The following is a 22,632-nucleotide window of genomic DNA, read 5'->3' on the forward strand; positions in this document are numbered from 1 at the left end:
TAGCTGTTAAGTGAAGATATTTATAGCTTATTTACTGTTCCCAGGCCCCAGTTACTTGTTTTATCTGTTCCTTGTATCGCTCCCATGCGACTTTTTTAGTTTCAATGTAAACCGGTGTGATTTGTATTTTTTACAGGAACATCGGTATAAAAAAGTTAAAATAAATAAATAAAATAAATAAGTGCAGATAGCCTGCAAAGGGTTTGTTTTTTTGCGCTGTTTTGAAAAAGCAGTATCTTCTGCCCAAGGATTTAACTTCCACAGTTTTAAGGAAGGAAAAAAATAATGCACAAGAAAAACAGATCCTGAAAAGGGCCGGAGAGTCTTTTGCTTGAAAGGGCTAAATTTAAGGAGCAAGCAAAAGCGTTCGCAGAGCCTTTTGCAGAGGTTTCTGTTTCCACGTTGTGCATTGTCTCTGGAGTTTTCCCCCTCTGTCATTGCAGAGAATTGAAAACCTCTAGAGAGTGTAAGGAAAGACATTTGAAATGGCTTCATCGCTCATGCCCATGCTTTAAATGTTTCTCCATGTATTTGATTTTGTAATAATTGGAAAGGCAAGGGAAACCAGAAAGACACCGCTTATATTTACCTACCCCTCTCCAGCTTCTACTGCAGGAGGTGAAGGCAGGGTTTGAAGCTTTCCTAACCTCTGATCGTACCATTCCCATAATCTACACCAGCACCACGTGCCACCGCCTCTTACCTTTTAAAAAGGCAAGACCTGTAAAGCAAGCTTTGGACATTAGGGAAGACCAGTGTTAGAAACCTGTGGCGAAAACCAGAGCCAAGAATGAGGCAAGTTGCTGTACTTTGAGAGAACTTCCAAACTGTTTCTGCCTTGTTACTTGTAACATGGAAAGCATCTTTTGAGATTAAAAAAAAAAATAGCTTAGAAAGAAGAATGCAAAGCTTTTTTTTTTTTTCCCTGGCCAAGTTCTTCTGCCTTTTCTGGGTATTGGTTACAGATTGGTTCGTGGAGCCGTGGATTCATTGTTTTAATATTTAGCCCCAGAGGCCTATGCCCCAGAGCAGACAGCCATGGGGCATAGGCCTGGCCTGCCTTCTCATTTTACCAGCCTTGGGTTTTCTAAGTTATGTCTTTAACATCTCCTGAAGAGAGGTGATGTTCTTGGCGGTATTATATGTGGGAAGGGAGTGGGGTCCTGGTGGGAGTGGAAAGGAAGAAAACCACAAAAGAGTCTTGGGAAAAGGAGCGATACCCTCTGGGTAGTCATGGTGTGTGGCCGCTGGCTGGAATATATCCTTGGCAGTGTGCGCAGGATTGACTGAGCAGCCTGGATGGTCTTTTCCTGATGTCATCGATTAGGTGCTGTAACGGTTATGCTGAAGCCTTGTTCCTCCTCCTGCTCCTGACACCAGCTGTCAGTAACAGTAAACCTGGTTTGGGAATTGACTTTTCCTCCATTCAGTGATGCACCGAGGGGCAAGAAGGCAGATTGGTTTTGCTCGGCCAGGTTGACTCCACCGTATCTGAGAAGGACACTAAATGATCTTTTATACATTCTGGAGCAATAACTACAGTACAGCAAAAGGGAGAAATGGCTTTATTACTAGAAGCAGATTTATTTTATTTATTTATTTATTTATTTATTTAGCATTTTTTTTTTATATACCGAGGTATAGCAGAGTTGCCTTCACTCCGGTTTACAATTATAACAACCTGTTACATTAAAAAATTTAAAATTTTAATTTTAACAAACTGAGAACTGGCATATAATATTAGTATAAACAAACAAGATATACCAAAGGATAGGTACACTGAAATATCTGAGTTCAAAACATAAATAGGAGACATCTGTAGTTATTTGACAGCATTTTTGCAGTATTTAATTATTTACCATCATTTGATATTCTGCTTTTTTTCCAAGTTTGGACTCAAAGCGAATTACAGAAATTAAGACTTAAACAGGTATAACCTGATGAAATGTGTGTGTGTATGTATATATATGTATATACATACACACACATACAGTGGCTTGGAAAGGTATTCAACCCCTAAAAAGTTAGCAGCTTTGGGTGGATTACAAATGACACTTGCACAGATTGCTCCAGAGAGCCTGTTTATTGCAAACGGGCATGCTCTTAATGTACATTTTCAGTCACAATTAATTATTTCTCTGCATTTTTTGGAAAAATAACATTAAAACTATTGATATATGTATGTATGTATGTATATATATATTTATTTATTTATTTATTTTTTGTTTTTATATACCGATCTTCCTACATTAGATGCAAATCAAACCGGTTTACATAGAACAAGAAGAAACTTGCTAAAAAGGCATTACATAAAACAATGAACAATTATGCAACATTAAATAACATTGTCAAGAGAGTCAACTAATTATACAAAACTGAATTAAATGGTAATCAAAGTGAACATTTGATGTCCTTGTGTTGAACTTAGATAGGTTGAGAGTAACTGAAGGATTCTTCCAGGGAACTAAAATCACCAAAATACAATGCAGCTATGCTGTCTTCTTCTGTTTCTTCTTTTCATTTTCTTCCTTTTCTTTCTCAATTTCTGCAACATACTTCTCAATTTCTTCCACGTTTAAGATCTTAAGTGGCTGATCTCTTCTCATGACCGCTAGTTCTATGTTCTTGCCCTCTGACTGTACAACTTCAAGAAGACCCTTGATAACGAGTTTAATACAGAGATCATCCGTTTCGATAGCTTCGTCAGTGTAATTTTTCTCCAGGAATTCTCGCACGGATTTGGCTCCTCTGCCAATGGCATTAGCCTTCCACGCGTGGTACGTGCCAGAGGGATCCGTCTGGTAGAGCCTGGGAGTCCCATCAAAGTCAAACCCTACAATCAAGGCAGATATCCCAAAGGGTCTGCGCCCATTACTCTGGGTACTTATATATATATATAAGGTGCCCTGCTGCGTCAGAGGCAGGGCAGGGCAGAGCCCAGCATCCTGTCTTGGACAATGCCCAATCAAGGTCAGTCGGCAGTACCTGTGGATCCTGATAATCCTTTTTATATTACTTACCCCCAAATGTAAGAGGTGGAGACACCTAAGTCTATCTGGCTAATAACTGTTAGTGTCCTCACCTTTTTTTTTTTTTTCTTAACTCGGCTATATTACTAGCTTTCTCTGGCAACAAATTCCACAGCTTTAATCGTGCATTGACTGCAAAAATGCTGTCTTAAATTTGTTTTAAATCTGCTGCTAGTTAGTTTAATGGCACATTCCCTAGTCCTGTTTGATAGAGCAGCCTTACTGTCCTGTCTGGAATGGAGCACTTTCCGTCACATATAAAACTTGATAGTACAAGGGGCAAAATAATCATCTGATTTAAACCAATCCAACATGGCCCTGGGGTTTTTTATGTTTTGGGGTTTTTTTAAGTTTCCTCACCTTTTCAAGGATTCCCAAATCGTGGTTTCATTCTGAAGAATCACTAGGCCATTGACCTGACCGCTTCTGGTGAATTAAAAAGAGAAATGAGGAAGAGCTAAATCTGCTTCTCTTTTTTTTTTTTTTTATTCCGTGATAAACTGCAATATTGATGTCACAAGCACTGACTCTTTGGAGTAAACAGTATGATAAGGTGGTGGCCAGAGCCAGAAGGATGCCGGGATGCATGAGGAGAGAGCTGATCACTTATGCTACCCGTCCCTTACGAATAATGCAGGACTCTGCAGCCCGGCTCTCAAGTGGAGCCTCCATCCAAGAGCAGATCACTCCAGCGTTACCATCTCTTCATTGGCTTCCCCTTACATTTTGAATACAACAGAAGCTGGCTGTCACCTTCCACAATTTACTAAATAACATGTCCTCACTCTGGATAGCAGCCACATTAAAACTTTATACACCCTCATGGACTTAACGGTCCGCGACTCAAGGGCTCTTGGATGTCCTGTCCCCAGCCTTTTTGTCAGCAGGCCCTATGCTTTGGGACTCCCTACCGGCAGAAATTAGAACTATGGTAGAGTCTAAGCTTTTCAGGAAAGCACTTAAGACGGTTTTCTTTTAAAAGGCATCTAGCACAGCAGACTAAATGTTATGACCGTAGAATTTTTGTGCTTTTTTTTTTTTTCTTAATTTATATTCTGCTTTGTGGCACTTCAAAGCAGACTGCATTCAGTCCGAGAGGTATCTCCCTGTCCCCAGAGGGCTCTCACTCTAAGTTTATTCCTGAGGCAGTGGAGGGGGAAGTGACTTGCCCAAATTCATAAGGAGCAGCAGTGGGATTTGAACCTTGGTTCATAGCCCACTGTGCTGTCCACTAGGCTGCTCCTCCACTCTTCTGACTAGTTAAGGTCTATGTTTTATAAACTTTTATACCTCTTTTGTGTTATTATTATTATGAGTGGTTTTCTGTACCCTGCCCTGAACATTGAAAGGGCGGATAACAAATATGTTAAATAAATAAATAAAGGAAGTGATCATTCCTCCATGCGGATCCTTGGTGCGACCTCGCCTGGATTATTATGGCCAGGTCTGGAGGCCATAACTCTGAAACTATATAGTCAGGCTTGAGGCAAGCCAGAGAAAGACCACCAAAATATGCAGGTTCTGCACCAAAATCCACGAGGAAATGAGGGCGTAAGGCCCTAAGTATGTACAACCCTGAGAAAAGGAAAATATGAGAAGCATTTAAATACCTGAGAGGTATAAATATGCACCGAAGCACATCTTTTCTTCTACTAGAGCAAGATTTCAACAGTATGAAGCTTTAAGAGACAGAACGTGAGAACATTAGAAAATATTTCTTTGCAGAAAGAGTGGTGGATGCATGTGGGCCTGGAGTTAGACGTATGCAACTGCCTAGGGTGACAGATTTTGAATTGCCAAACATCCAGGCCACAGGAAAGCAGCTTCTGCTTGCTATAGGACCCCAAGCCACGCAGCTTCAAAGGGGCACTGCCATGGGGCCTATGGGCCGCCACGAGTCTGGACATCTGGCCCTGGATGCATGGAATAGGTGCACTCCCAGGAGGAATGGTGGCCACACAAAAAGGAGCAGTGGAATTGAAGAAAGCCTAGGACAGGTACAGAGGAGCCCTCATGCAGGGAAGCAAGGGGTAAAACTGACGTTCAAGTCAGGTGCACAGTAAGGAGAAAAGACAGACTGGGCGAGCTTGGTGAGCGTTAACTGTCCATTGAACTCTCTGTTTACACTCCTGCCTCACAATCCATAGGCAGCAGGTGTATAAGACCTGCAGGGCGCGCTGCAAGGCAGATTTCCCTGGACGTGGCATTTTAGGGGCAGGATTGAGCATCATTTAAAAAAAAAAAAATAAACAGAAATTTAAAATGCAGCCAAATATAATAATGTATCCCGTGAACGTGGGAATGGCCACTTCCCTCCGTGTCTTGGCACTGACGAGGTAAAACGCTGATAGATTCTTCCATCCCTGTGGCTCCTGCAGCGCTTTCTCACTGATTCTGGGAGGTATGAATAATGCACAAGAAGTGGGAGCACTGAGAGGAGAGGATCACCCTCCAGGCCCTAATTCCCCTCCACCCCCCACCACCAATTTAGAGAGCAGCGCCGTATCTGCATCCAAGTGAACGTCCAGCTCAATTTATTCACAGCCCTCTAGACTCAAGTCTAGAGGGCGTGAATAAAGAGGAGGCAGCAAAACACTGCACGGAGCGGCAGTAGCCACAGAGGCATTCACGGAGCGGGATGCCAGTGGCCAGTAGTTGGTGTTCCACCTTCACGGAGCGGAAGGATGGAGGGCTGCTATCTCCAAAAACAAAAAAAACAAAAAAATAAAAACAGGGGTGGGTAAGAGTATGGGGCAAGGGTGTGGCCTGCTTGTTACAGCGGTTGCTACCCCTAATTGAGCTGGACGTTCACTTGGATGCAGATACGGCGCTGCTCTCTAAATTGGTGGTGGGGTGGAGGGGGGAATTAGGGCTGGAGGGTACTGGAAGCCAATAGTAACAGGTGGGAGAGAGAAAAGGGAAAAAAAATGGATAAAGTGCGTAGCTTGCTGGGCAGACTAGATGGGGCCGTTTGGTCTTCTTCTGCCGTCATTTCTGTGTTTCTATGTTTCTAATGCTGGTAGCTGAAAGGAATCAGGAAGTTTTTGCTTGGCACATTGTCTTTTTTAAAAGTATTGGGAGGCAAAGTTAACTATTTGGGAATATTATTTATTCTAACTGAAGTTAGACTGTTGTATTTCCCAACCCTCCTAGCCCTAGCTCATCCTTTAATTTATAGGCAGAGGTGCCACTTTCACAAAAAAAAAAAACATCAACAACAAAACTTTATTCAGAGTTTGATCAGTCCCCTGTAGGCCACTACCAGACATATAGTGAATTCACTAATACATTTAAAGGACGTCAGACACATTCCTACTCCCATAGCAACCTAAAACTTAACTAGGAAGTGAACAAATTTGAGATGAAGGTAGCAGTCCAGCAGCAAGAGGGGGGCTTCCCAGTCTTCTGCACCGAGTTTCACATGTATGATTTTTACCTGCCGGTGAGAAGTTGTACATGTGCATGCAATGCAAAAAGCTCCTGACGCTCAGAGAACGAGTCTGATCTCTGGAGGCTAGAGTGGCAGACCTGGAGGAGTTGAGGCAGACAGAGAGGTATATAGATGCGACCTTCAGGGACATAGTAGCCAAGTCCTAACTTCAAACTGGCAGCCCTGGTGCTGCCTTAGAGGAAGAAGGACTCATGATTGGACAGCATCAACCTGGTGCAGCAGGAAAGGATCCTGTAGCAAGGACCTGCTCTCCAGGTGATGCATTGTCCTTTCGCACCGAGGATATCTCCCCAAGGCCTACAGCCCAGGAGGGAAGGGTTAGGTCAGCCGTCATAGTTGGTGATTCCATTATTAGGAATGTAGACAGCTGGGTGGCTGGTGGGCGTGAGGAACACCTGGTACATGCCTACCTGGTGCGAAGGTGGTGGACCTCACGCGTCACCTAGATAGGATTTTAGACAGTGCTGGGGAGGAACCAGCTGTCATGGTACATGTGGGCAGCAACATCATAGAAAAATGTGGGAGGGAGGTTCTTGGAAGCCAAATTTAGGTTCTTAGGTAGAAAGCTTAAATCCAGAACCTCCAGGGTAACATTCTCTGAAATGCTCCCTGATCCACGCGCAGGTCACCAAAGGCAGGGCAGAGCTCCGGAGTCTCAATTCATGGATGAGACGATGGTGCAAAGAAGAGGGATTCAGTTTTGTTAGGAACTGGGGAACCTTTTGGAGAAGGGGGTGTCTTTTCCGAAGGGATGGGCTCCACCTTAACCAGGGTGGAACCAGAATGCTGGCGTTAACCTTTAAAAAGGAGCTTTTAAACTAGAACAAAGGGGAAAACCAACAGTCGCTCAGCAGCGCATGGTTGGAGAGAGGTATCATCAAAGGATACTAATGATGCATTAGAATTAGGGCATCCCTATAGTGAGGTTCCAATAATAAGAAAAGTAGTCCAAGTGCCTGTAACTAAAAACTCACCTGAGATAAAAAATTCTAACTTACTCTTATCAATTAAAAAGTTGAATCAAAATACAAACAAAAAACAAACTTTGAAATGTTTGTATGCTAATGCCAGAAGTCTTAGAAGTAAGATGGGAGAATTAGAGTGTATAGCAGTGAATGATGACATAGACTTAATTGGCATCTCAGAGACATGCTGAAAGGAGGACAACCAATGGGACAGTGCTATACCGGGGTATAAATTATATCGCAATGACAGAGAGGAGCACCCGGGAGGCAGTGTGGCGCTTTATGTCCGGGATGGCATAGAGTCCAACAGGATAAACATCCTGCATGAGACTAAATGCACAATTGAATCTTTATGGGTAGAAATCCCTTGTGAGTCGGGGAAGACTATAGTGATAGGAGTCTACTACCGTCCACCTGGTCAAGATGGTAAGACTGACAGTGAAATGCTAAGAGAAATTAGGGAAGCTAACCAAATTGGTAGTGCGGTAATATGGGAGACTTCAATTACCCCAATATTGACTGGGTAAATGTATCATCGGGACACGCTAGAGAGATACAGTTCCTGGATGAAATAAATGATAGCTTTATGGAGCAATTGGTTCAGGAACCGACGAGAGAGGGAGCAATGTTAGATCTAATTCTCAGTGGAGCACAGGATTTGGTGAGAGAGATAATAGTGGTGGGGCCGCTTGGCAATAGTGATCATAATATGATCAAATTTGAATTGATGACTGGAAGGGGGACAGTAAGCAAATCCACGGCTCTCGTGCTAAACTTTCAAAAGGAAAACTTTGATAAAATGAGAAAAAGAAAAAAAAAACGAAAGGAGCAGCTACAAAGGTAAAAGTGTGCAAGAGGTGTGGTCATTGTTAAAAAAATACCATCCTAGAAGCACAGTCCAGATGTATTCCACACATTAAGAAAGGTGGAAAGAAGGCAAAACCATTTCCGCATGGTTAAAAGGGGAGGTGAAAGAAGCTATTTTAGCCAAAAGATCTTCATTCAAAAATTGGAAGAAGGATCCAACAGAAGAAAATAGGATAATGCATAAACGTTGGCAAGTTAAATGTAAGACATTGATAAGACAGGCTAAGAGAGAATTTGAAAAGAAGTTGGCCGTAGAGGCAAAAACTCACAGTAAAAACTTTTTTAAATATATCCGAAGCAGAAAGCTAAGAAGATAAGACCATCACAGAAAGATTAAATGATTTCTTTGCTTTGGTGTTTACTGAAGAGGATGTTGTGGAGATACCCATACTGGAGAAGGCTTTTATAGGTAATGATTCAGATGGACTGAACCAAATCACGGTGAACCTAGAAGATGTGGTAGACCTGATTGACAAACTGAAGAGTAGTAAATCACCTGGACCGGATGGTATACACCCCAGAGTTCTAAAGGAACTAAAAAAATGAAATTTCAGACCTATTAGTAAAAATTTGTATCCTATCATTAAAATCATCCATTGTACCTGAAGACTGGATGGCTAATGTAATCCCAATATTTAAAAAGGGCTCCAGGGGCGATCCGTGAAACCACAGACCGGTGAGCCTGACTTCAGTTCCAGGAAAAATAGTGGAAAGTGTTCTAAACATTAAAATCACAGAACATATAGAAAGACATGGTTTAATGGAACAAAGTCGGCATAGCTTTACCCAAGGCAAGTCTTGCCTCACAAATCTGCTTCACCTTTTGAAGGAGTTAATAAACAGGTGGATAAAGGTGAACCGGTAGATGTAGTGTACTTGGATTTTCAGAAGGCATTTGACAAAGTTCCTCATGAGAGGCTTCTAGGAAAAGTAAAAAGTCATGGGATAGGGGTGGCGATGTCCTTTCATGGATTACAAACTTGCTAAAAGACAGGAAACCGAGAGTAGGATTAAATGGACAATTTTCTCAGTGGAAGAGAGTGGGCAGTGGAGTGCCTCAGGGATCTGTATTGGGATCCTTACTTTTCAATATATTTATAAATGATCTGGAAAGAATATGACGAGTGAGGTAATCAAATTTGCAGATGATACAAAATTGTTCAGAGTAGTTGAATCACAAGCAGATTGATAAATTGCAGGAAGACCTTGTGAGACTGGAAAATTGGGCATCAAAATGGCAGATGAAATTTAATGTGGAATAAGTGCAAGGTGATGCATATAAGGAAAAATAACCCATGCCATAGTTACACAATGTTAGGTTCCATATTAGGAGCTACCACCCAAGAAAGAGATCTAGGTGTCATAGTGGATACACATTGAAATCGTCGGTTCAGAGTGCTGCGGCAGTCAAAAAAGCAAACAGAATGTTGGAATTATTAGAAAGGGAATGGCGAATAAAACGGAAAATGTCATAATGCCTCTGTATCGCTCCATGGTGAGACCGCACCTTGAATACTGTGTACAATTCTGGTCGCCGCATCTCAAAAAAGATATAATTGCGATGGAGAAGGTACAGAGAAGGGTGACCAAAATGATAAGGGGAATGGAACAGCTCCCCTATGAGGAAAGACTAAAGAGGTTAGGACTTTTCAGCTTGGAGAAGAGAAATCTGAGGGGGGATATGATAGAGATGTTTAAAATCATGAAAGGTCTAGAATGGGTTAATGTGAATCAGTTATTTACTCTTTCAGATAATAGAAAGACTAAGGGGCACTCCATGAAGTTAGCATGTGGCACATTTAAAAACTAATCAGAGAAAGTTCTTTTCATTCAATGCACAATTAAACTCTGGAATTTGTTGCCAGAGGATGTGGTTAGTGCAGTTAGTATAGCTGTGTTTAAAAAAGGATTGGATAAGTTCTTGGAGGAGAAGTCCATTACCTGCTATTAATTAGTTGACTTACAAAATAACCCTCCTATTACTAACAACAGTAACATGGAATAGACTTAGTTTTTGGGTACTTGCCAGGTTCTTATGGCCTGATTGGCCACTGTTGGAAACAGGATGCTGGCTTGATGGACCCTTGGTCTGACCCAGTATGGCATGTTCTTAAGACTTCCGATAAACGTCTGCTGGGATTACAATTTTAATACTCCTGGGGGAATTCTGTGCAAAGAAATGTACAATTCTGCGCACAAAAACTGAAAATTCAGCAAAATTCTGCTAACTTTAATATTGGTCAAAATAACACAATTTACATGACAATCTTAAGTAATTAATTACATTTTAAATTATTACAGAAAAAAGTTATTACTTAAAGTTGCAGAATTTAAAATATTTTGAGCAGAATTTCCCTAGAAATTCACTCTAAGAGTGTCCTTTCCACATACACATCCCCTCACATATAGGCTCACTCACTCTCTCGCACACACACATTCCCTCATACAGGTCCTCTCTCTTGCATACACACCCACACAAGCACATCCTCACACAGGCTACCTATGTCTCTCTCTCATGCAGCCCTTCACACAGGCTCTGTCTCACACATACACAATCCCTTCACACAGGCTAGCACCCTCACATACACACAATCCCTTTTTCATACACACGAGCTCCCAATCTCTCTCGCACATTCACACTCCTTACAATCTCCTCATATAGGCTCCCTCTCTCTGAAACCCACACTCAAGCACCCCCCCCCCCCCACCCCCTCTTACCTCCCAAGCTCTCTCTCACCCTCCTGCTCTCTGTCACCTTCCCCTCATATAGGCTCACTCTCTGAAACCCACACTCCAGCATCCCTCCACTCCCCCTCTTACCAACCAAGTTGTCTCTCACCCTCCCCCACACCCCTCTCCTCTCTCACACAACATTCTCTCTCACCGGCATCCCCCTCCCGTCATATAGGCTCCCTCTCTCTGAAACCCACACTCAAGCATCCCCCACCCACCCACCCTCTCTTACCTCCCATGCTCTCTCTCACACCCTCCTGCTCTCTCTCACCCTCTCCACCCCCCTCTTACCAACCATACTCTCTGAAACCCTCCCCTCTCTCACACACACATTCTCTCTCACTGGCATCCCCCCCCCCCAATGCTCTCTCTCACACCCTCCTGCTCTCTCTCACCCTCCCCTCTCCTCCCCTCCCCGACACACTTTCACTGTCACCAGCATGCCACAGGACGCGCTCCGTTTGTGGCGAAGATGAAGGCTCGGTGCACCTTTCGCGGCGGGCCTTTATCTTCGCCACGAACGGAGCGCGGCACACGGGGCCTTCTTTTTTCACCACAAACGGCGCGCCGGGCCTTAATCTTCGCCACGAACGGAGTGTGTGCCGCGGGACGCGCTCCGTTCACAGTGCCGGGGTCTCCTCTGCTATTTTCTGTGCAGAATTGCCAAATTCTGCGCAGATGGGGAATTCTGCGCAAATTCTGCATTCCGCAGTAGCGCAGAATTCCCCCAGGAGTAAAGTGTTGCCAAAGTAACATACAGAATGATGATAATATGGGTAGCCAGGACTAAATCTTCTCCCAGCACCCACCCTCTCACAAATAAAGACACCCATTAAAACTCTGACAAGTATTGGGATCAAATAGGCCGCAGCTTTACTGTATAACAACACAAGTGCCCGAGCTCAACCAATAACTCACACAGGCCGCACTGCACACCCGCCACTGACCAGCAAGATGCACAGATGGTGATACGGAAGGGTACAGGTTACGGAAAGCACAGCATCGGGGACATGCCTCAGGGTTTGCTGCTGGTCTGTGTTGTTCCCGGTCTGGTGGCAGGATACCACATGTTCTGCTTCTATGGCCACAGTTTCTCCTCTTTCCCCCAGGAGTATATAAAGCTTTCTTGCTCATTCCTTTGTGGGAAGACTTGGATTTTCTTTCTCAGCTTTGGGAACGTGTATCTCTGATCTTTGTATTTTGCACAGCACAGGAGGAAATGCATTTCTGTTTTCTATTTCTCCAGTGTTGCATTGCATACAGAGTCTGACTTCTTGGGGTTTCCAGATTAGGTTTTGTCTGCATCCTTCTATTTCTAATCTGTGATCACTTATCCTATATTTGGTGAGGGGCTGCCTGTTTTTTTGCATTTGTGACTGAGGTGAGGATTTCTGCTAGTGTGTAATTTCTGCATAGGAATCTGTAGCAGTCTATCTTGTTCTGTTTGCCAATTTTTCTCCCAACAGGAGGTGCATTGGTGTTCTAGGGCACATTGCAATGTTTACATTGTCATCTTTTCATATGCCAGCTTGTGGTTGGTTCACTTCTGGGTGATAGCGCTGGATTGCTAGAGCAGGTTTGCTACACAGATGCTGAGTGGGTTTATTCAGGCTTACGTGCCGTTTCACAGAGAGCCCCTGGTAGCGTCTCCATGCAGCACGCTCTCCGCATCGAAATGTTAAATGTAGCACTGGTTTTAGACTCCCTGAGACCCGTGCAGCCCACATGCTGCTCTTCTGCTCCCAGGAGTGATCTTATGCAACTGTTTCAGAAAGTGCACGTGAGCTCTGTGCTTTTATCAGAAGAGAGATGGGGGCACCGCAAGATCTGTGGAATAACACATCGCCTCGGCTGTGGCACGCTACAAGTAACCTGGGCCAAAGCCTGCTGGTGTCATACGGTACTGTGGTATAGCTGGGGCTTTTCATGCCCGCCCTTCCAGCCCCCTTCTGCTGCTGGAATTTTATATATATATATATATTGCTTTTTCAAATGGGCCAAATCCAGGCCTGGCTCAGGCTGCCCCTCAGGGCCCCATAGTCACCTGCAGTTCTCTCAAAAATAATTATTGACAGTTCCCCATCCTTCCATATTTAGACTTGAAAGGACTTGTCAAAACAAAGGTTTAGTCAAGCTTTTAGTTACCCGAGCCCCTAGCTCTGTGTTCAGAATTAAACTATCTTTAGGAAGCTGGTCAGGTCCTGGCTTTTTAATCAGGCTTTTCATTGTTGATTGGTTGACTCTGTTTTTATTAATAGCAGGCACTCTGCTATTCCTTCTGCCTGCTTTGAGTTTTATCCATTGTTATGTGATCCTTTTTATGGTTGCCAGTTATTTGATTTCTGTATCTTATTTATTATTTCTGTTTTATGATGTTTCGACTGGAACTTCGAACTTGTCCTGTTGTACGGATTTCCAGTCTTTGTTTTATCTGGATTTTTATTGTATGATTTTGACTATTGTTTTAATTATATGTTCTTCCTGGTTATGTATCTTTTTTTTTTTTTAACTCTCTTTATTGAGTCACCAAATGTGCAAGTCATCTTGGTTGTAAGCAATAAACATAAGCAAAACAGTGGAAAAAAGGCACTGCAGCAATCCACGTGAACTCGACTCAGCTTTTCCAGATTCTTCCCCCTCCCCGATATGTACACACCACAGTCATACCCATACACTCATCCCAAGTCACCACCTGGGTACAACTCCCACAATCACGCACTTCGCCTCTAAAACTGCGGCCTGCGCTTTTTCCCACAATTCAAAGAGGAAAAGGATTTGGAACGTGATGCGTCCTTCTTCCTGATGGTCTCCGACTGCGCGGTTTGCTTTGTATCTTTAACTGGAAACCGCTCAGCTGTCTCCTGTAAAAGTGGTCTATCAAATTTAATAAATAATAATCATCCAGGGCCGGCTGAGGCTGTCCCTCCGGGCCTACCCTCCACCAGGTACGCCAGCTCTTTGGGAGGTTCACTGCAAAGTTCGGTAGTTCACATCTGGCAGCCCTTCCTCTTCCGTCAGCCAGCCTGGCCGCCAACTCCTGAGGCATTCGCTTGGCCTCTGAATGCGCTGACGGGAGCCTCCGCTATGGCTGCTGATTGGGTGCTCAGCATCACAGCTCTCTTGCTAGCAGTTTACTTTTTTTTGTCGCTCCTCCCTAAGGCTAAGAAAATGTTTGTGGCCATATGGGAGGCTGCAATTTGTTCTTTTCATAGGGTTTTTCAAAGCAGTGGTCTGTTCTTTCCATTGCAGAAATAACATTTGCAGAATAATAGGAGGCTGAGAGGAGCGGAGGCAGAATGGCAAGGTCATCTTGAAAAGAAAAATCAGGGCCAGCCTATCTAAAACCAAAAGATTACAAAAAATATCTTGGTTTTAGAGAAAGGGCTGCAGTATCTCTTTGACCTTTTTAGTGAATCTTGTAAAATTTGTCATGGCTCTAAGTGGCAGATGGGGGCGGGAGGGTCATTGGTCTGGCTCAGTTTGTGATACTTTCCAGGAAATGAAGTACATATAGATGTGATTGTGCGTAAGTAGATGTAACTAACAAATTACCTCTTTGCTTATTGTTTAGTTTTTTACAAATTTTAAGGATTACTTTTCTTTTAATGTTTTATAACTTATTTATTTTATGTATTTATTTATTTATTGGCTTTTATATATCGACATTCGTGGGTACAACATGCCGGTTTACAATATAACTGAAGGAGGAAATTACAAAAAACCAGGGTGGGGGGAGAGGGAGCAGATAGGAAGAGAGAAGGGGCGAGAGAAGAGAGGGAAAAACAGGAAGAGGAGAAAAGGAACAGTACCTGATGGAAAACAACAGAAGAACATAATAAGTAGCATTGCAAATTATACACTCAGTAAGGAACTGTGTATAACCTTATACGCTGTGGATAACCTTATATAAATTATACACTCCAAAAAGTATTATATATATACAATAATAACAAATAATAACTTATATTGTAACAGCTAGTTTCTTATGCCTTCTTATGATTTTACCTTTTCTACTACTTTTTAATCATTTAATATTTATAATTATTTATGTACTTTTTAATGAATTATTGTACTTTTCATTACTTCCATGTTATTTTATTGTAAACCGTTGTGAAGGATTTACTGATGCAACAGTATATAAAAAAAACAATAAACTAGAAACTAAACTACAACACATAATTAAGCTCTGGAATTTGTTGTCAGAGGATGTGATGAAAACTGTTAAGTGTAGCTGTGTTTAAAAAAGGTTTGGACAAGTTCCTGGAAGAAAAGTTCATAAACCATTATTAAGATGGAGTTGCAGAATCCACTTCTTATCCCTGGGAGAAGCATAAGAACATAAGAAATTGCCATGCTGGTCAGACCAAGGGTCCATCAAGCCCAGCATCCTGTTTCCAACAGAGGTCAAACCAGGCCACAAGAACCTGGCAAGTACCCAAACACTAAGAAGATCCCATGCTACTGATACAATTAATAGTATTGGCTGTTCCCTAAGTAAACTTGATTAATAGCAGTTAATGGACTTCTCCTCCAAGAACTTATCCAAACCTTTTTTGAACCCAGCTAACACTAACAGGGGATGTAGTTCCACCTTCAGTTCGTATGTAAACCAGTATGATGTAACCACTAATACCAGTATTAAAAAAAGCCTTAAATAAATAAATAAATAACTGCACTAACCACATCCTCTGGCAACAAATTCCAGAGCTTTATTGTACGTTGAATGAAAAAGAATTTTCTCCGATTAGTCTTAAATGTGCTACTTGCTAACTTCATGGAATGCCCCCTAGTCCTTCTTTTATTCGAAAGTGTAAATAACCAATTGTCATCTATTCGTTCAAAACCTCTCATGATTTTATACACCTCTATCATATCCCCTCTCAGCATCTCTTCTCCAAGCTGAACAGCCCTAACCTCTTCAGCCTTTCCTCATAGGGGAGCTGTTCCATCCCCTTTATCATTTTGGTGGCTCTTCTCTGTACCTTCTCCATTGTATCTCTATACCCCTTGGGATCCTGCCAGGTACTTGTGACCTGGCTCGGCCACTGTTGGAAACAGGATACTGAGCTTGATGGACCTATGGTCTGACCCAGTATGGAAAATTTATGTTTTTATGTAATTGCAGACAAAAAATTAGCAAGTTTGTTAAAAACCTGGGCACAGCAGCTGCAAGGGAGTCTGACTAATCAGCGGGATAGTCCTGGCAGCAGCCACCTAAGATAGGGAGGAATCACCGAATGATGATGGAGTGCAGCTGATGCTAGGGGAAGGCTGCTCTACAGACAGAGAAGAGACGGGAAGGCTTGTTCTCTGCATGCAGAACATTTGGAAAACCAACCTGGCTGATGGACTTTAAAAAGAGCATTATCCAAGTGGACTGGACTCACTGTGGTCCATAATATGGTGAAAACAGTGTGGGCTTGAAGGTCAGAGCACACTGCAGGCAGGAAAACATCCACGGCAGCCACAGGAAAAAAGAGAGGGAGTGATTTTGAATTGACTAGGAGGAGCTGCCTTTTTGCCGTCCGATGTTGCCAACCAATCAGAATGCCAGGCCTCGTAGTCCCCTGGGTAAAGTTCCCTCTCACCAATGGCTGGCCGGTACTCACGTTGATTCCTGACCTAGCAAGGTCTAAGGCCACTCTGGGGGCCTTAGACCTACACGGAATGGAAAACAAATACCAGCAGGCCCCCCACCCCTTGCCATGGCTTGCGTGAGGTTTTACCTTCCTGTGTGGTGCCCCAGGAAGGTAATTTTCAGAAATCTATCCATTAATTTTTCTGGTCAGAGGTGAATTGTTAGGGCCTTTTTTTTTTTTTTTATTAAGATAATGGACAATATTGGAAAGAAGTCAAATAAAGGGCTACTTTGTTTTCTCACAATAAACACCTTATTATCAATCCAACTGTATTAAGGACTCCAACCTGTCAGACCGGTAAGGATATTACTGTCATGTTCCACCACACAACAGCGAATAAACTCGGCATATTCCAGACCAGCATGGGGGGTCATCGTGCAGTCTGCTCTAAGAAGGCCAAGATCCCTCCTAGGTTTGCCCTTCCACTCTGGCTCTCGTTGTCGCTTCCTTCCTCTTCCTCCCATCTCTGTTTTCCTCTCTCTCCTCAGCCTTCCTTCCTTTTCTCCCCCATGGAGGGGAGTGGGGGAGGGGAGTGACGAGAGAGCAGCAGAGGTGTATCAGGTGTCTGTAAGTATCTATTCTGTGACAGCCAGTAATTGCCTGGGTTCTTCTGCAAACCGCAAGGATCCGTCTAGCCCCAAATCGCCAGGGGCTACTCTGTTCTCCAGCCAGCGAGTTCTGTTATCAGTGAATCTCCATGCCCATCCCCTGCCAGGGTGTAGTGGTGGGTGGGGGAACTAGGTTAGACATGCAGTGCCCTTTCTGTTAGCAGTGCCGTAGCAGCTACTTCTGAGAGTTCATTTTTTGTTTCCTTTTGTTCATAGGAGGCTGTCTGCATAGATTAAGCCTTAACTTGTACTATGGGCTTTCTTTCTGAGGGGGTGGCATTGGGAGCTGGATTTGTGTTTTGTTGTTTGTTTAATTATGGGGTAAAAGGTGACAAAATGGCAGATTTTGTTGTGATGGTATTTGATGTTTGTTATTCCTCTTCAATAAAGATATTTACAAAAAAAAAATAAAATACAGTGCCCACATATCAACTAAGCAAAGAATAAATCAGTGGTGTACAGATAATTCTTTAAATAATTTATCCAAAAATGAATGTATCTACTTCATTATTGAACATATTTAATGCAAGGCCACATATAAATGAGTAATCAGTTGTTAATTGTACTTTTTATTTTTTTTTATTATATATTTGTAATATATATTACATAAACAAAATCTCACAATTTTTTAACAAAATTACATACAAAAGCCAAACACTAAAATGTATTTTAAAATTCCTATTGAACCACTCTTTATATATCCAGTGTAAAGCCCTGAAAAGCAGTCAATTTCAGGCAAATTCTTCTTTCAGACCAACTCGAATGAGTCAAAAACAGTCAAAGTAAGCTTTCTCTGCACTCCTGTCCATAACCTCTCAGGCACCTAAGACTGCTTTCCCACTCGCGGGTCAATGACGGCATTCAGTCCTGAACAGTACGTTTAAAGTCTTTCTTCTCACGTCCCGTGCTGCTTGCTCTGTTCATCCTCAGGGACAGTAACTTTTAAACAGGCGCGTGTATGCACATGTGCGTGCATTCTTCGGCCCGCGCCCAGCAGCACGGCCATTTATAACGTACGCACGGATATGCGCCCCTGTCATAAAACAGCCTGACCATGCGCTTGTGTGTGCGCAGTTTTATTTATTTATTTATTTTAATTATAAGGTTTTATACACTGACATTCATGTGGAACATCATGCCGGTTTACAATTAACAGTAAAGTTGGAGAAATTACATTGAATAGGGAGGGGGGAAGGGGCGAAGGCTAGAAGGAGAGAGAGAAAGAGTAAAGAAGGAAAAAAGCTGGCGATAGAAAATTAAAGGAACAATTATATGATAAGAAGCCGCTATAAGTGATTACAATACCAGAAATGAGTATAAGCAAAAATTACAATATATACAATCTAATAATTACAAAATAGCCATTGATACAAAATAGCCATGGATACGTAAGAGCAATCTTATACAATGTACTATCTTATGTGGACGCAGTGTGTTCGAATACTAGTCGGGGAGGAAGGCAGGGGGCAGCGGAGGGATAATACGGGAAAGTGGGGGGCGGATGGCTGGCTGAGGGAGAGAGGTAGGTAAGGGTTAGACTAGGTTTGGTTCGAATCGGGTAGGCTGTTTGAACAGCCATGTTTGATTCCTTTTTTTAAATTACAGAGGGAAGGCTCTAGATGTAGATTGGTGGATAGGGAATTCCAGAGGGTAGGGCCCTTCCACTCTGGCTCTCGTTGTCGTTGCCTTGTGAAGGTATGGTGTGCGGGTTTTGAGTGTTGGGCAGTGAAGGGTACCTGCTAGGGAGGTTCTGGATAGTCGGTTTAGGTGTGGAAACGCGGCATTTCCTCAAGCCAGGTGTGATTGTGTTTGTACAGCATGTTGTGTAGAATGGTGAGGGTTTTGTATTGAATATAGAAGTGTATGGGCAGCCAGTGCAGGTCCTTTAGCATGGGGGTGATATGGTCCCTTTTACGTGTGTTAGTTAAAATTCTAGCCATGGCGTTCTGCAGGATTTGTAGGGGTTTTGTGGGTAGATGCTGGAAGGGCCCAGGAGAAGGAAGTTACAGTAATCCAGTTTAGATAGGAGGGTGATCTAGAGTACTAGGCAGAAGTCTTGAGCATGCAGGAGGGGTTTAAGCTTTTTAAGAACGTTGAGTTTAAAGAACCTCCTTTTAGGAGAGTGTTGATGTGGGGTTTGAAATTTAGATGTGGTCTAGGGCTACACCTATGTCTCTGATGGAGTGCAGGGTTGTGTTACTAAAGGAAGAGTTGAGGGAGGGTGGCTTGGGAGATAAGGTCATGTTGATTAGAGATTAAGAGGATTTCTGTTTTTGAAGTGTTTAGTGCGAGCTGAAGGTTGGATAGCAGGGCGTTGATGGACGCAAGGCAGGAGTCCCAGAATTGCAGGGATTCGTTGAGGGAATTTGGTATGGGGATGAGAATTTGGACATCGTCTGCATATAAGAAGAACTGCAGGCCGAGGTCCGAGAGGAGGTGGGCAGAGAGGCAGGAGATAAATATTGAAGAGGGTGGAGGATAAAGAGGATCCTTGGGGGACACCATGAGTGAGGGGGATAAGTGAGGATTCATTGTTTTCAATTTTTACTACATATTTTCTGTGGTTGAGGTAGGAGGTAAACCATAGCAGTGGGTTGTGTCAGAGATGCCTATCTCTGCTAGGCGTGAGATCAAAATTGGTGGTTGACTGTGTCGAAGGCTGCTGAGATGTCTAAGAGGGCAAGTAGATATGATTTACCATGGTCCATACCTTTCAGGATGGTGTCAGTGATGGCTAATAGGAGATTTTCATGTGTTTCTGGCTTTACGGAATCCAAATTGTGATGGATGTAGGATACAGTGGTCTTCAAGGAAGTTTGTAAGTTGTGTATTAACTACCTTTCCAGTATTTTGGATATGAAAGGCAGGTTGGAGATTGGGGCGGTAGTTAGTTGGGTTGGAGGGGTCAAGGGAGGGTTTTTTGAGGAGGGGTTTAATGACTGCAAGCTTGAGGGGGGTCTGGGACTTTTCTGAAGGAAGTGAGCAGTTGATTATGTCAGTTAGATGTTTGGCGATGGTAGCGGGAGTAGCTAGGAGAGCTTTTGTCAAAATTGTGTCTGAGGTGTGTGTAGCTGGTTTGATCTTTTTAGGATGGATTCGACCTCCTTAGTGGTTGTGAGGTCGAAGGATGCGAGGGTGACCTTATTGTTACTGGTGAGTGGTGTGATCGGGGTGGGATTTGTAGGGAAGCGTAGTAGTATGCTGGTTATTTTGTTTTTGAAAAATAGAGCTAATTTTTCGCATTTTACCCTTGGCGTTATCTTCAGTGATAGTGTGATGAATGGAATTTGTGAGCTCTGCGACGTATGAAAAAAGGGCATGTGGGTTGAATTAGTAGTCGTGGATTCTGGTAGAGTAAAAGCCTCGCTTAGCTTGCTGGGGTGGTTTGTCTGTAAGTATGCAAGGTGTTTTTATACGCTGCTTAGTAGTGATGGTTGATTACGCCACGTACGTTCTTTGGATCTGAGGTCTTTTTTTATCCTTTTTAGTTCGTAGTGTACCATGGTTTTTTTTTGCAGTTTGTGTGAGGGGAATCTGTTTGTAGGACCACGGGGCGGTATCATTAGCTATGGTAGTTGTGAGGTTGTTCCAGGAGAGTAGCGCAGATTCTGGGTTGGATGAGGTCAAGGTTGATAGATTGCTTTGTCAAATGCTATGGTCAGGTCCTCTGGAGAACATGGTTTACGGAAGGTGATTGTTTTGGTCTGCATGTGGGGTGCTGGTGGGCGGGGCATTAGGGGAGAGGAGGAATGTTGATGAGGGAGTGGTCGGACCATGGGACTGGGTGGTAACAGGTGTATTGGTCGACGTTACATGGGGGTTGATGAAAATGAGGTCAAGGGTGTGACCCGCTTTGTGTGTAGGTGCAGAGATGAGTTGTCTGTAGCCTAATGCTTGGAGGGTGTCCAGACGGATTTCACAGGTGTGTGTGGGAGGACGGACATCAACATGGGGGTTGAAGTCACCTAAGGATAACTGCAGGGGAGTTGGAGTTGATGTTGTGTCAGTGATGTACACGATGATAGGGGAAGGTCAGGTTCGGAGGAGGCCAGGGGGGGGGGCGTAGATGAGGCAGACCTGTAGGGTATTGGATTTGAAAAGTCCTGCTTCAAGTCTGGGTGGGGGTGGGGTGTTTTGGGGTTTTTAAGTTGAGTATTTTTTTGGCAGCTTAGGAGGAGACCTCCACCTCTTTTTTTGGTCTTGGGATAGAGAAAATATCATATGACTGAAGAGGGAGCTGGTTAATGAATACCTGTCCTGTGCTCTTTAGCCCATGATTCAGTGATGGATGCGCACAAATCCTGCTTCTAACGGGTAAGTGGGTGGATTTTAAGAGGGTGGAGAGAGTGCATGGATGCCCGTCCTAGTTTTATCAGTTCGTTCCCAGTTTGCCCAGGTAAGGGACAGGACGTCCAAACCCCCCCCCCTAATTAATAGCCGCCCTTCTCCCCTGCTAGCACCAACCCTCCAAACCCCCAATGATCTATTTGTCTTTATTTTATAACTTGCACATCAACTTTACGTGGCAGGGGGACCCCCCCCTTGTGTGAAAGCCAGGAACACCCATGCCCCTGCCCCCCTTTTTTTGAACTTTTCATTTGTGCGCGTAGCGGCACGGGCACCGCGGGTGGCTCTTAAAGCCCGCTCAGCGCCCGCCAGCCCGACTTGTGCGCATCTCTCCCAGTTTCGACACAGGCCAGGCTTTTTAAAATTGATTTATTGTAGAGAACCCCTCTTTTCCTAAAACCCCCTTTTCCCCGCCACCCCCAAAGAAAGCAGGGTGCACCGTGCCTTCCCCCCCCGTTCCCGTTCAAAACTACTCTCAAGACGACTTTTCCAGCCCCAAGTGATTGCTTTGTCTGTCTGTCTGTCTGCAGGGAGGCGAGGAAAGGACATCGAACGCCAATGAACTGATACAAGGGGGCCCGCGCACAATGTCAGCTGTGAGGGTTCCCCACTTCTCCCCCCCCCCCCCCACCCCTTCATTGCTTCACAGGAGACGGGTGCAATTTTGCACGTGATGTATTCATTTTTATTTGGACACCTACGACGTTTACCGATGTCCATGTAGTTACAGTCTTGTGTCATCGGGCGTTTTCATGCCAGCTGCCTGCTCTTCTCGATTAATGGACAAACTGTTCTCATCATGCCAACCCAGAGAGATACAACTCATTCTCCTCTCTTGTGGCTTCTTGGGAGGACAAACCCAGTGATCAAGTGAAAAGCCAAGTGCTGCCTTTAACTCGGTAGTGCCAAACAGAATGACTTGCCCTGCCATAAGATCCTTGTCTAGCTCTGAGAGAACTCTTGGAGAGATTCTCTATCTGCTATTTAAGCCAG

The 22,632-nt window shown here is 43.6% G+C and overlaps 1 pseudogene; it reads right to left on the minus strand.

Moving 5' to 3' along the window:
- Window positions 1-2,429: 2,429 nt before the first annotated feature.
- LOC115097620 lies at window positions 2,430-22,570 on the minus strand (annotated as a pseudogene).
- Window positions 22,571-22,632: the final 62 nt, after the last annotated feature.

This window comes from Rhinatrema bivittatum, chromosome 8, assembly GCF_901001135.1.
Source record: "Rhinatrema bivittatum chromosome 8, aRhiBiv1.1, whole genome shotgun sequence".
NCBI classification, from domain to species: Eukaryota; Metazoa; Chordata; class Amphibia; order Gymnophiona; family Rhinatrematidae; genus Rhinatrema; species Rhinatrema bivittatum.